Below are 12,879 nucleotides of genomic sequence, written 5' to 3' on the forward strand. Positions count from 1 at the left end.
AATAAGAAAACGGAAGGCTAATTGGATTGGTCATGTTTTACGCAGAAACTGCCTTCTAAAAGAAGTTATCGAAGGAAAGATAGATGGGCGGATAGAAGTGACAAGAAGACGAGGAAGAAGACGTAAGAAGATGCTGGATGACCTTGGGGACAGAAGAGGATACTGTCATTTGAAGGAGAAAGCTCTAGATCGCATTAAGTGGAGGAATTGTTTTGGAAGAGACTGTGGACCTGTCGTCTTGACAGATTACTGATGATGATGATGTTGGAAGAGAACTACTGTGCGGCCATAAGCGAAAGATAAACTGTGCTTGTACAGTGCTGTGCAAGAGAATAATATTGCTTGTAGAGTCGTGAGGAAGAGAAGCGCAGCTTATGCAGCAGGGGTTAAGAGAAAAAACACTAACTGTATAAACATAATGTGACGAAATGATCAATTGCTAGACAACGGATTGTTATAACACGTTTCGCGGTAATGAACACGCTTGGAGGAATCAAAGCGTTGCCCCGAGTTTGAGACACGTTTCGGGGGAACGGATGAAACAGAGAAGAACAGAGAAACTGTAAGACATGTTGCCTTTATGAGGGCCGTTACAGAAAGCAGTAAAAGGCAAAGCTGTCACCGTAACAGGCCGTCAAGGCCCATAGGGTTATGAGACGTCGAGGCTCCCACATTTTGTAGACAATCGGTTCAGAATTAGCGGTAAGATTGTCAGCCTTACGCTCCGGTCGCCCTTTACCCTCCAAGAAAATTCCTGGTAGTCATTTCTGTTTGAGGCTGATTCAACCCCAGAACTATAGTGCGGCTGGAAGAATTAGGTCAATTTAAAATGTTTAATGACCTCATCGGGAATTGAACTCGCGACCTTCCGGCTTGTAGCATAGTGCCTCAACAACTACGCTACCGCGTGTTCCTATAAAGGCAGTGGATTCAAGAATTTGTCAAAGAGAGAGAAACAGACAGCGTTCAAGGCAGTCAGAAATTCTTTCGTAAGGCAGTTCAGTAGTTGTAAGCAGATAAGATTCGTTACCAAATAACGACCAATAAGCAAAAGCTGAAGACTTTTGTGCGTTATAGTTACAGTAATCTCCGGAGTGTTATAATTATATGTAGTTACGTCTTGTGAGTGTCCAATAAATCTATTCGTGCAATCCAGAACCTATTATTAAAGGTCATGCAAACACCTTATACGTCACAATATGAAAGAAAATTGTGCGCTACTGCTTGTAGAACTTGCGCTACAGACATACGGAAAATAACAGAATCGTGATGAGCAGAAAAAATAGAAGGAAGGAAGAATCGCTTCTTAGGCCTGAACTCTTATTGATTTGGACCTTGTTTTCGGGGAAGTAATTGGCAGATCTTTTGTCACTACGCAAGTTGTGTCTCATTGACAGGAACATTGCAAGTATTTCGCAGTTGCCCATAGAGTACACTTTACACGACCACCACAAAGACGGGAAGACGCTAATAATGAATCAAACTTTGCTATATTGATCGGGATCGAAGTTGTTGCCATCGGAGCAGAAGTCCCGCTTATGTATCAGTGGCATTGACCGTCCGAGGTCTAACAGTAGGGAGGTTGGAAAGAAAATGGCAAAGAGCTAATTTCAATTTCAGTATCCCTGTGGGTACGGAGTTTAACACTGCACATCAGGTCGCAGTTCGGATCCCGACAGGATTTAGTTCAGTAATTTAATATGCATTACATCATACTCGTACATTTCCACTCCGAAGTAATGAATAATTTTAATTAGAAGGAAAACTACTAGAGCGTTTTTCAATCTGTGGGACACGCCCCAGTCGAGGGACTTGGTGGTCGGTTGGGTGGGACATGAAGCCTCAAAAATACGAACTTATTTAGTGATTATTAGAAGACCAAAATATAGGCTACAAAAACAAAAATGCACTCCATGCAAATGGAGAAGCTTTGTGTGTACGGGGCTTCCATTTCTCAAAAGTGATCAGTGGGATAAAAGATACAGAATTATGGGAATGCTAGACGTACTGTTTGCTACTGTCTTGTGTTTCTTAACATGTATGAAATTAAACGTTTCTGTTCTTTCTAAAGTGTTCTGTAAATCTCTCAGAAGAAGCTGTAAGTAGACAGCCTGCTACTCACGGGTTGACAAGTCACGTGACTCCCCCTAACTGGTCTTCAAGTTAATTACCCCGCCGTGGAGACTCACTTCCCCGGGCAGGCGGCTCGCTCCTGGAGCAGCACCCCCCTCCCCCCCGCCTTGTTTTAATTATCATCATAACGCAGATGATTCCTCTGAGAATACTTGCCTGGAGGTTCAGGGATAGCTTCCATATTTAAATTATCTCATTTCCCCTACATTTTATATTTCTTTTCATTTATTTATGCATTTCTTTTGGCTTCTGTCCTTCATTCCTTCCTTTTTTTTCAGTTACCTTTAACTTGTCTCCTGCTTCCCTCCTTTTTCTTTCGTTCGTTCTTTGTCTTTTTCTTCATTCTTTCCCCCTCTCTTTCTTCTTCTTCCCAATCTTAATTCTGTTATTTTCTTTCATTCATTCTTTCATTCATTCATTTTTGTTTGTCTCTTATATTTTTCTTTACGTTATGCTGTCCTTCCTTAATTCCATTTACTGTCTTCTTCTATTCTTTATGCTCCTTTCTCTCTTTCATGGATTCTTTGTTTTCTCCTTCGAATTCTTCTCTCTTGATTTCCATCTTTCCTTTCGCTTGTTTATTTGTCTGTTTCACCACTTTTCTTATACTATTTCTTTATTTATTTCGTCTGTTTGTATTCCTTCATCTGCATCTATAATTTTATGCTTCTTTCCTTTTCTGCCTGTTCCTTTTATTATCAGGCGATCTTGTTGCGTAGATTGGAGAGCGGGCAGCTGGATCACTAAATCGGCCTCAACAAAAAATTACATCGCTCTGGTTTCAACTTTCCTGCACATTTTAACATGACAAAACGAATTGCAGTGACATCCTTACTGATACTCCTTCCGAAGGCTGGGAACTCTTTATGTGAACGTGTCTATAGCATCAGTTAATCAGATATTCAGCAAAGTTCCTTGGATGAGAAGTGGGTCCTTGTCAAGCTACAGCCACATGTGGCGACATAAACAAACCTGAAACGCGGCCACGTTTTCCTCCCACAGCCTTCTCGATATAACGGCAATTGATGCACTGTCATTTATACCAGAATAACATCCACCGCAGAACTATTTTTAGGACATTCCTGTTATTCGCCTTTGCTTCTATGATAGTTAAATTCTGTAATGAAACCACAAAGCATATGTTCCAGTCTTTTCCTCCTTTATAGCAAATGCACCTACGTCTTTTGTTATGCGATAAAAAGTTACGGGCTGTAAAAACTTGAAAGTGTAGTTTCGTAATGTGCGCAGCATTCCTAACCGTTCATCATTTGTGTGTAACATAGAGAAGGGCTTATGGGCACATCATATTTCTGTATTTTCCATCTTGACTATAAAACTCCTTAATCCTATCGTGTTTCCTGGTAGAGTTTGTTCTTGGTACGCCTAACACCTACTAGCAACATGAAGAGAAAGAAACTTTTGGGGCATGGAGGATAATATTAAAATATATCTCAATTAAGTAGGATGTAGGTTTCATTCATCTGACTCTGGACAGCATCCAGTGGAGGATTCTGTGAACAGGTAATGAAACTTGGATTTCCATAAAATAAATTAAATTTCTTGACCAACTGATTGACTTTCAGGTTATCAAGAGGGACTCTACTGCATGAAATAGACATAGCCTATGCTATAGGTCAATGACCTGTTATGACATCAACTTATGTTGCTTTACGTTTCAAATAACATCCGTTACTTTGTGAGTCTACACTTCTAAGAGACCGCTGAAGGGTAGAGGTATAAGATGTATGATATATCTGGGCTGCCTCGAAAGTGTGTGACAATTTCATCCAAATTTATTTTTTATTTATTTAATTCTTAGTTTATTTAAGTACATAGCCTTAACTGTAGTGAATCATAATTGACAAATGGCACGGAACTGAGAATTGAGAAGCGTACCAGAAGCAGGCATCTACCTTAAGAGCGTGACCTTATGAAGTTTGACGCCGTATAGTCTGGTAGCTTATTACAGACGTTTCAAAGAATTTTCATTCCTCGCTCTTCAGGAGGTATTCAGTCCTAAAGATGGGGAGAGCAGTTTTCTCCGCAAAGTTGGTAATTTATCACCAGAGTACAGGTTGTCAGCATCCAGAAGACCGTAGTCAAGATCTCCACCGCCTTGGAAACCCCAGGTCCCATGCATTAGAAACGCACTTTGTGAAATTGTCCACTTTGGAATTTATGCAAATCAGAATACGCGGTATCCTGATGGACATTGGAGCCTCCAATTTCCGTAGGACGAAACAGGGCTTCTAACCTCTATACTATAAAGTTACGAGTAGATCTGCTTTACATGACCTAGTTTCTCAGCAGTAGGAGAAGCACGGCTTCTAACCACTGTAATACAAAGTTACGAGTAGATCTGCTTTACATGACCTAGTTTCTCAGCAGTAGGAGAAGCACGGCTTCTAACCACTGTAATACAAAGTTACGAGTAGATCTGCTTTACATGACCTACTTTCTCAGCAGTAGGAGAAGCAGGGCTTCTAACCACTGTACTACAAAGTTACTAGTAGATCTGCTTTACATTACGCAGTTTCTCAGCAGTAGGAGAAGCAGGGCTTCTAACAACTGTACTACAATGTTACGAGTAGATCTGCTTTACATTACGCAGTTTCTCTGCAGTAGGAGAAGCAGGGCTTCTAACCACTGTACTACAAAGTTACTAGTAGATCTGCTTTACATTACGCAGTTTCTCAGCAGTAGGAGAAGCAGGGATTCTAAACTCTGTACTACAAAGTTACGAGTAGATCTGCTTTACATGACCCAGTTTCTCAGCAGTAGGAGAAGCAGGGCTTCTAACCACTCTACTACGAAGTTACGAGTACATCTGCTTTACATGACGAAGTTTCTGAGCAAAGAGATGAATAAATTTTCAGGGAGTCAGAAGGATGCCCGGAAATAATAAGAAATAATCTCGACAAAATGGACGCTATCAACACTCTCAATACTAACAGCGTCGTTAAGTAACCAACAAAATATCCATACTAAGACTCCCTTCTCATAACTTGTACTCTTCTCCAAGTATAATTAGAATGATCAAGTCAAGGAGGATGAGGTAGGCAGGGCATGAAGCACGAATGGGGGAGAAAAGTAATGCATATATAATATTGGTGGGAAAGCCAGAAGGAAAGAGACCACTGGGAAGACCGAGGCGTAGGTGGGTGGACAACATTAAAATGAATCTTAGAGAGATATTATGGAATGGTATGAATTGGATTGATCTGGCTCAGGATATTGACCAGTGGAGGGCTCTTGTGAACACGGCAATGAACCTTCTGGTTCATTCTTAAGTAATTCTTAAGTAGCTGCAGATTTGAATTCTCCTTAAGAAGGGCTCAGCTCCATGAATGAGTATGTAAGACTCCCTTCTTGATATTCCTCAGTACCAGCGGATACGTAAAGATACGCAGCGACCTCTGTCTTATCTGTCCCGAGTCATAATTTATATTATTCTACTGTATCTTATATGATTCTACATATCCTCTGCAGTTGATACAAGGTCATAAAATAAGCAAATTAGTATAAATTCGTAGCCTTGACAAAATAATCGACATATACGTAGAATAGATGTATCAGATGTATTTCTGAAAGCAGTAAAGATTTATTCATTCCTTAACTGTAAATTCAAGCAGAAAGAACAAACTGAAAATTCGTATTTGACTGTAATACACGTACACGATTTGTGGAATGTCAGATAGTAGTCCTGTGATTCAAACATTCAGGAAGGTTAGGAAGTTCTCGTATCCCAAGAACAGTTTACGAATATTGTAGCAAAGGGAGGAGAGGCCTGGGTCGTCCAGTGATGCGATGGAGAGAGTAGATTTTAACGCTTCTATACATCAGTTTCGCTTTTAAAATGCGGTTCATTTTAACATTGTTCAAAGTAATATTTTAGAAAATCTTCAGATTTCTTAAGATAAACATAAAGAGTTATATTTGAAAATAAGACAGTTTAAAACTTAATTCATCACCATCAGCTGCATGCGAACTGCTTGTAGGACAGCTCATTTAATTTCGGTAGAACTTCGTTTTGACAAGTATCCAACTATAAGCTGTTAATTTCTTCTAAAAGATAATTCTGTGGATTACTAAATGAAAGGGGTTTCAAGAAGTCAAATGTATTGTCACATTGTCCTACAAAACGATGTATAAAACTAGGAAATTTTAGTAAATAATAATATGCCATATTTGTCCAAAGCAGGAACTGTGGAGCCAGAGAAACAGCCCTTGCTAGAGAACGGCTCTGAAAAAAACATTCGTTTCTAGGCAACGGCAGGGATAGAAATATGTCTCCACAGCAACAAATCAACACTCAACAATAGAGGTACTGCTGGAAACTGTGTTTTCTGCGGTTTTCTATGTGGAGGAGTTAAATGCGGGAAGAAGTGAAGAATTAGGCCAGTTGAAGGGAGTGGCCATTTAGAAAGGACTCGAGCCCGGAAGCAGAGGAATAGCCATTGTTAGAGGCCATTACCACGAAATTGCTAGAGGAGACTCTAACAGATTGAGAACACTAGTATGTGTATACTAGTTATTTGTAAATTGTGGAGATCAGCGATGGTGCTATAATTAAGTGTAACTATAAGTTTTATGTTAAAGTCGTCAATAAATCCAATATAAAATCCAAAACCCCATCGAGGGTCACACATACACATGACATTAACACTAGTCCTTCCTTCACCTCGGTGCTACAGCTCAGAACGAGCTATGGCCTCCTGAACAATCTGCCCCCATTATTTTCTATTCTTCTTCCATCCGAGGCTGATTGTCTGGTTTCTGAACAATTGAGTTTTTACAGTGTGAGGTTGTTAGCCAACCCCAAAACTGGAGGACCAGGGTATCCCTCTTCATCTGGCTCCTAGCCCTTGACCTGTCCAGCATGGGTGATCCTACCAGTAGCTAAGCTACCGCCGGCATAGCTCTCAGGGTCTCAGGAGCTCTCAAACCCCACCACAACGATAAGGTGGGGACACCATCGATGGGGCAATAATAACAGTAATAATAATTCAATCTTTTATTTATTTACGTGTTGATTTCACAGCCATTGGTCAATCACAGAGTCAAAAGGGGTGCAAACAGCAGCAGCAACAAGACAACACAGGACAAAACAATCAGAAAACAAACGAAATAAACAGCAGAGAAAAGAAAAATGGGTAAGCTAAAGCTTCTTACACTAAAACATGTGTAGATATACACACTGCATTTGTAGCAGAAACACACCTAGCTGAAGGGCAGTGGATGGAGGAGCCACTGAACAAGGTAAAGTTACGTATGTTCCAGGTACGAACACGAATGTCGTCTATTTCGAGGACAGAGGGGCAATATGTAGTGTCAGTAAATATACTTATTAAAGAATGTATCAAAATGACGACTCCTGATTTTCATTGTCTGTAAATTTAATTTTGGCAATGTACTGCCATAATTCCACGTCTTGCAAAAATGTTTTGTGGCAAAGGGTGGCTATTTTCTTTTTCCTTTTTGTTCCTGTTTTTGCCCTCGAGTTTCTTGGAGTCAGTACCTGTAACAGACTTCTACGCAACAGAAGCGTATTGGAGATGTGATCTGCGCAGAGCGAAATACAGCAGCAGTGGGCTGTCTATGGCAGAAAGGAAAGTGTAAGTTACAAATTAGTCCTAATATTTCCATGGTACTTGAAGAAAGAAAATCGATTTCATGATGAAAATGAAGTTTACAATCAATGTATACACCCAGGTCCTTAATATCGTCTGTTCGCGATATAAAATATTTCCCAGCCTCTATTCATAGCTATCAGGAAAACAGAGGTTTCAAAATATAGTTTAAAATTTTCGTTTTCCTGCTGTACATATGATTTTACTCACGTTAGGCTTTATAAAATTTTCGGAACGTCATTCATGTATAAAATTAATATCTGACTGTAAAAGTAACTGGTCACCAATTGAATAATAAAAATAATAATAGGTAAAGGTTAAGCTGTCCCTGTGCTTAACTAATTAAGCACTACGCCATGAAGGCGTATGGGGGAGTGGATGTATAGACCCATATTTTCTTGACCTCGGCACTAGTTGGAGGTGAGTGATCAACTTCACGCCCCCGTCCTCTTAACCCTGGGGAAATAGTCCCCTGTATCCATTGGGCAGGAGTTTGGGTGGACCCCAGAGCCGGTCTGGACGACATGGAGAAGTAAACTCGAACTCCGACCCTTTGGTCGTCCAGCCCGTAGCCAGTCACTATACCGGCTGCGCTATCCTGGCTCTAGGTGAATAATAATAATAATGGGATAGTACTTGGGCTGCCTTGATCACATTATATTATCGAAGTGAAGGAAATTGCACTGCCATGCGCGTGTGACGGCGGTGAGTCTTGGATCTGAACATTCTCTTCAGTTTTGGAAGTACTCGCAGCTATTAGGGCCTGAGGTTAAGTTTAATTACAAAATGCCAATTTTAACTTCACAGCAAGTTCTATGAGACTCACATCGGTAACTGAGCTACGTTTTCTTGAGTAGGTTTTACCTGAAGACGGGGACAGATTCCAGTTCCCGAAACGTTGTGTTTTTGATAGAAACTAGACGGTTTTTTAAGAACAGACAAGATGATGGATAATGTCCAGCAACATATTAATTGTTACGTTTTCTTTCTTTTAAAATAGAATAGGGACACACGGAAACAGGCACACATACAAACACAGACAGCATGGTAATCTCATAAGCCTACTGTTTTCTTTCATAAGGAAAGAAAGTGAGCTAATAAAAGAGCACTGGAAAACCATGCTAAGTCGATATGAATTTAATGATTATTCTTGTGATCATGCCTCCAAGCGCACATCATCATCATTTCATTCTTCTTCGTATCCAGAACAAACCAGTCTGCAGATAACGAGCTCATGCAGCTACCTGGCAACGGCACTTTCGTCTTCAAGAGATCCTCAGTTTACGAGATTGTCAAGTCATTGTAAGGATTTCAGGACTGATCAATGGAATTTAGACGTTATACATTCTCGAAACTGCCAGCGCCGTTAAATAACGTATATAAAAAAGAGGGGAGTAGAGTTTCATTATAACGACTTCGTATTTTATCATATCATTAAAAGTGCAACTCTTCCAAACGGTAGAGCGATTCTGAGGCAATTATATCAAGTAGTTAAAATGTAGAACTGAAATAGTTTGTAAATGTTTGCAACGAATACCCGACACAAGCTTGTTTGGCTTTCCGTTATCTGTAAGCTTGTTCAAATTTTCGAGATATCTGATAATAGAACTGCAAGTTATAATGAGCGCATTTTATAATCCATCGCAGTCACAAAGACGTCATATACATATTTACTTATTGATTCCAACTTGTAACATTTGTAAATGCTTCTAAAATAATATAATGCACACGTGACTCAGTTTGGCTAAGAAGAAAGGGGAGAGCCGTACCCCGACTCTGTCGACTACTGCATTCTGAATGAATGTTCTGAAAACATTTAAAAATAATCTGATCTGTGATTTCTGAGAGATAGTTTGACTTGTAAGACATCTAGGACTTTCTGTCGACATTCCAAGCCTTGACTAGCAACGACAGGATGCGGTTCGTATTGAGTATTTAAAAATAAACTCCAGTTAAAAGTAGCAGACTTTTACAGAGCATTACAGGTAAGGTAAGCATTATGTGTATTTTAAATGCGTTTTTAACGGTCTTCCGACTAACAATTCGCGTTACATTCGAAGTATGCTACTTGAGCAGATGTTACTACACTCACATATATTTTATAAAGCACCACATATCTAAGCCGCCAGGTAAATTGCGTACAGCCAAGTCATGCCAAATACATCAAGACAGCCGGAAGTGCCTCGAGAAGAGCACATACCTGAGCTGAGGTGTAGCTGCTTCTATTGGCCAGAGGATCGAAACGAACTGAGGAGGGAGACAGCTGCAGATGTTGCGTAACTTAGAGTCTTACTGCGCAGACTCTGGTCGGTTACAGGGAATCCTACCCCTCCAGGTCCCACCCATCCCCGCCCTCCTCCTCGTCGATAATACGTAGTCAGGGATCGAACCTTGGTGTGTCGCATGACGCGGAGATGATGGCTCTTAATTGAAAGGGCAGAGGAACTAACACTACAGCCACCTCAAATCTGCTGACAGTCCAACCCGCAAAAGTCTGTGGCCACAAGAAATCAAATTTAAAAACATAGGGCCCTATCAAAGGACGAGCAGGTTCCATTCTAGTTCCCGCGCCATTTAAGTTATGATTCCCTCTATAATTAGACCTAAATCGGTCCTGTGGGCTACCTTACCTACCATCCGATGTGCAAACGGTGTTCCTTCTCCTGACAGCCCTAAACTGAAGTCGATAACTCACTCCACGCAGTGTCGAAGTAGGATTATAGAATGTGTGGAGTGTTACCTCCACACTGCGTATATCTCAAATGTGTGTTGATTAGACAATGGGCCGCATTAGCGTTATCTTCCCATGCTGATTATTAAGTTACAACAGATCTGAAACATAAAGCACATTATTTCTGTGGGAAAACGTACCAGCATCGAATTCAATAACTGGCTTCTTACCTTTTCATTGTGAAAGTGCTGGATAATTTGGGTTACTTTAAAATAAATTTAGACACTTTACCGTTACGTAATCATCCTTTGAGTCATCGCCATTTCCCTAAGACTCGCAACTAAACATGGCGCGACAATATGTAGTTCCTCAAGTTTCTTCGTGATTTTGAATCAAATGGGTTACCACGTTAATACATAGCGTCTAATGTTGCTTAGATATCATCAACAACCAATTTCATAGCAAAACAAATGGCTGCAGCTACCCATAGCTATTGGTCACCATGGAAGTGTGTGTCTCGAATAATTACATCATCACTCAAATAAGGGAAACCCCCATAACCACAATAATCATTTTACATTCACTTCACGCTACAAGACGGGGCGTAGCGGTAGCGTAGTGGTTAAGGCACTATACTACAAGTCGGAAGATCGCGGGTTCATGACCTAATCCTTTCGGCCGCACTATGGCCCTGGGGTTCACTCAGCCTCTAGCAGAAATGAGTACCAGGAATTATATAAATAATTTTCCTGGGGAGTAAAGGGCGGCCGGCGCGTAAAGCTGACAACCTTACCGCCATCTTTGAGCCGATTGTCCTTCAACGTCTCACAACCCTATGAGCCTTCATGGCCTGTTACAGGGATACCTTTACTTTACTCACGCTACAAGACAACCAGAGCTTCGGTGCATTCAACGTTCAATGCAGAGCGTCGTAATTTCTTACGGGTTTTTACTTCAACGAACCCAACTATATGAAGTAAAAATTCCCCTTTCTGTTTTCACATACTGGACTGAAATTTGCGAAGTTTACTTACTTTTCTTATTCCAGAATGGCACTGAAAGCAACTAACACTTTGTGACGTTATATTTCTCTTTCAGGTCTTCGGGACTCTGCTCGCTAAAAGTAATATCTACCCATTATTGCTGGACCGTGTCTGCTAGTATGAAGTCGGTTCAGTATGCTTCAAAAGATGCCTTGGACAGTTTCTCTTTGCTTCATGCTGAAGCAGTAAGCATGTTCATATAAAATGGCTCATATTGATTTTCTGAAAAGTAAACATGGGCCAGTAAACGCTTAAAACCACTTATTTCGCTAACAAATGTAAGAGTGTGGCCATACAAGCAAAGCGAATTCTTAACTTCGGTCAGACCAAACAATACGGTATTTTGGAGACTTAGTTTTAAAACTGAAGAAGCATATGATGTTCACAGCAGATGAAATATTACAAGGGGCGACGTGTTACGACTCGGTCAGAGATGCTTCTAGCAAAGCGTCCCTAGGTCAAATGTTGACGATGTTTCTTCAACTCATGACCTGCAGACACGCTAGAATTATCTCTAAGTATTCTCCCTTAAAATTCCTTGATCAATCGCCAGTACATCAAACAGATTAGAAGACAACAGACTTGATTCGAGCAAAATTAAAGTAAATACTTTAAGTTGCAGATGCATAATCGTTATTAAACATTCCTGTTTGCACCTTGTACTGCAACTTGTGTGAATTTCACCCGTGTCTCACCAGTAGTACAAGCCTCACGTTTGAGAAATTCTGCTCAACAATTAAAATCGCAAACTTAATATTTCAGGAAAGTATTGTTGTTATAATTAACCTCCATCTCCGTGAAGTTTCAACCAAGGCACCCTTCAAGAAAATCTCCTCTCATATACACAAACGTGTTTTCACTATCCATCTCATTGTTGTGGGTTCCTACGTTGTGTAGTAAATAGCAAATTTTCTATAATTTAATCTTCTATGATAAGCAAATACTGTTTTGGTGTACCTGCATATGCATCTAGCAATTTAAAATTTGCACAAATTGACTTTCACAAAACTTGGTATGGATATTAAACCATTAGATATGGTCTGTTGGTGCACCAATGGCCTTTGGCAGGGTCGTTTCAAATCGCGCTTGAGTACTGTTCCGCACAGAGCACAACTTTCCATCCATTCCGCGTGAGTCTCGTGGACCAAAACCTACATATATATGAAAATTCACTTGCCTTATTCAGTTCAACCCTGGAGATCGAGGCAGCATGGACTTCTGAGATGTCGGCAACATATTTGCGCGGTGCAAAGACTCACGAGCGGGATCCACACCACAAATGAACCATCTTGAATGAATGAATGTATGAGGGGTAGGCCTTCTCGGCCCTTGCACCGCGACCTACAGTGGTCTATTGTGCTTGAAAGCCTAAGACCAGTAGCGTAATATTGTACCTTCACAT

At 40.5% G+C, this 12,879-nt stretch overlaps 1 protein-coding gene across 1 annotated transcript in view; it reads right to left on the reverse strand.

Annotated features, from left to right (window-relative positions):
• The window catches only part of LOC111862597 (5'-AMP-activated protein kinase subunit gamma-2), a 469,740-nt gene extending 459,701 nt beyond the window's left edge, over nucleotides 1–10,039 (reverse strand). The window contains exon 1 of the mRNA XM_023848122.2: nucleotides 9,964–10,039. The gene's annotated coding sequence lies outside the window, so the exon portion shown is untranslated. The remainder of the gene's footprint in view (nucleotides 1–9,963) is intronic.
• Between the last annotated feature and the right edge of the window lie 2,840 nt (nucleotides 10,040–12,879).

This window comes from Cryptotermes secundus, unplaced genomic scaffold (assembly GCF_002891405.2).
Source record: "Cryptotermes secundus unplaced genomic scaffold, Csec_1.0 scaffold1031, whole genome shotgun sequence".
Classification (NCBI taxonomy): Eukaryota; Metazoa; Arthropoda; class Insecta; order Blattodea; family Kalotermitidae; genus Cryptotermes; species Cryptotermes secundus.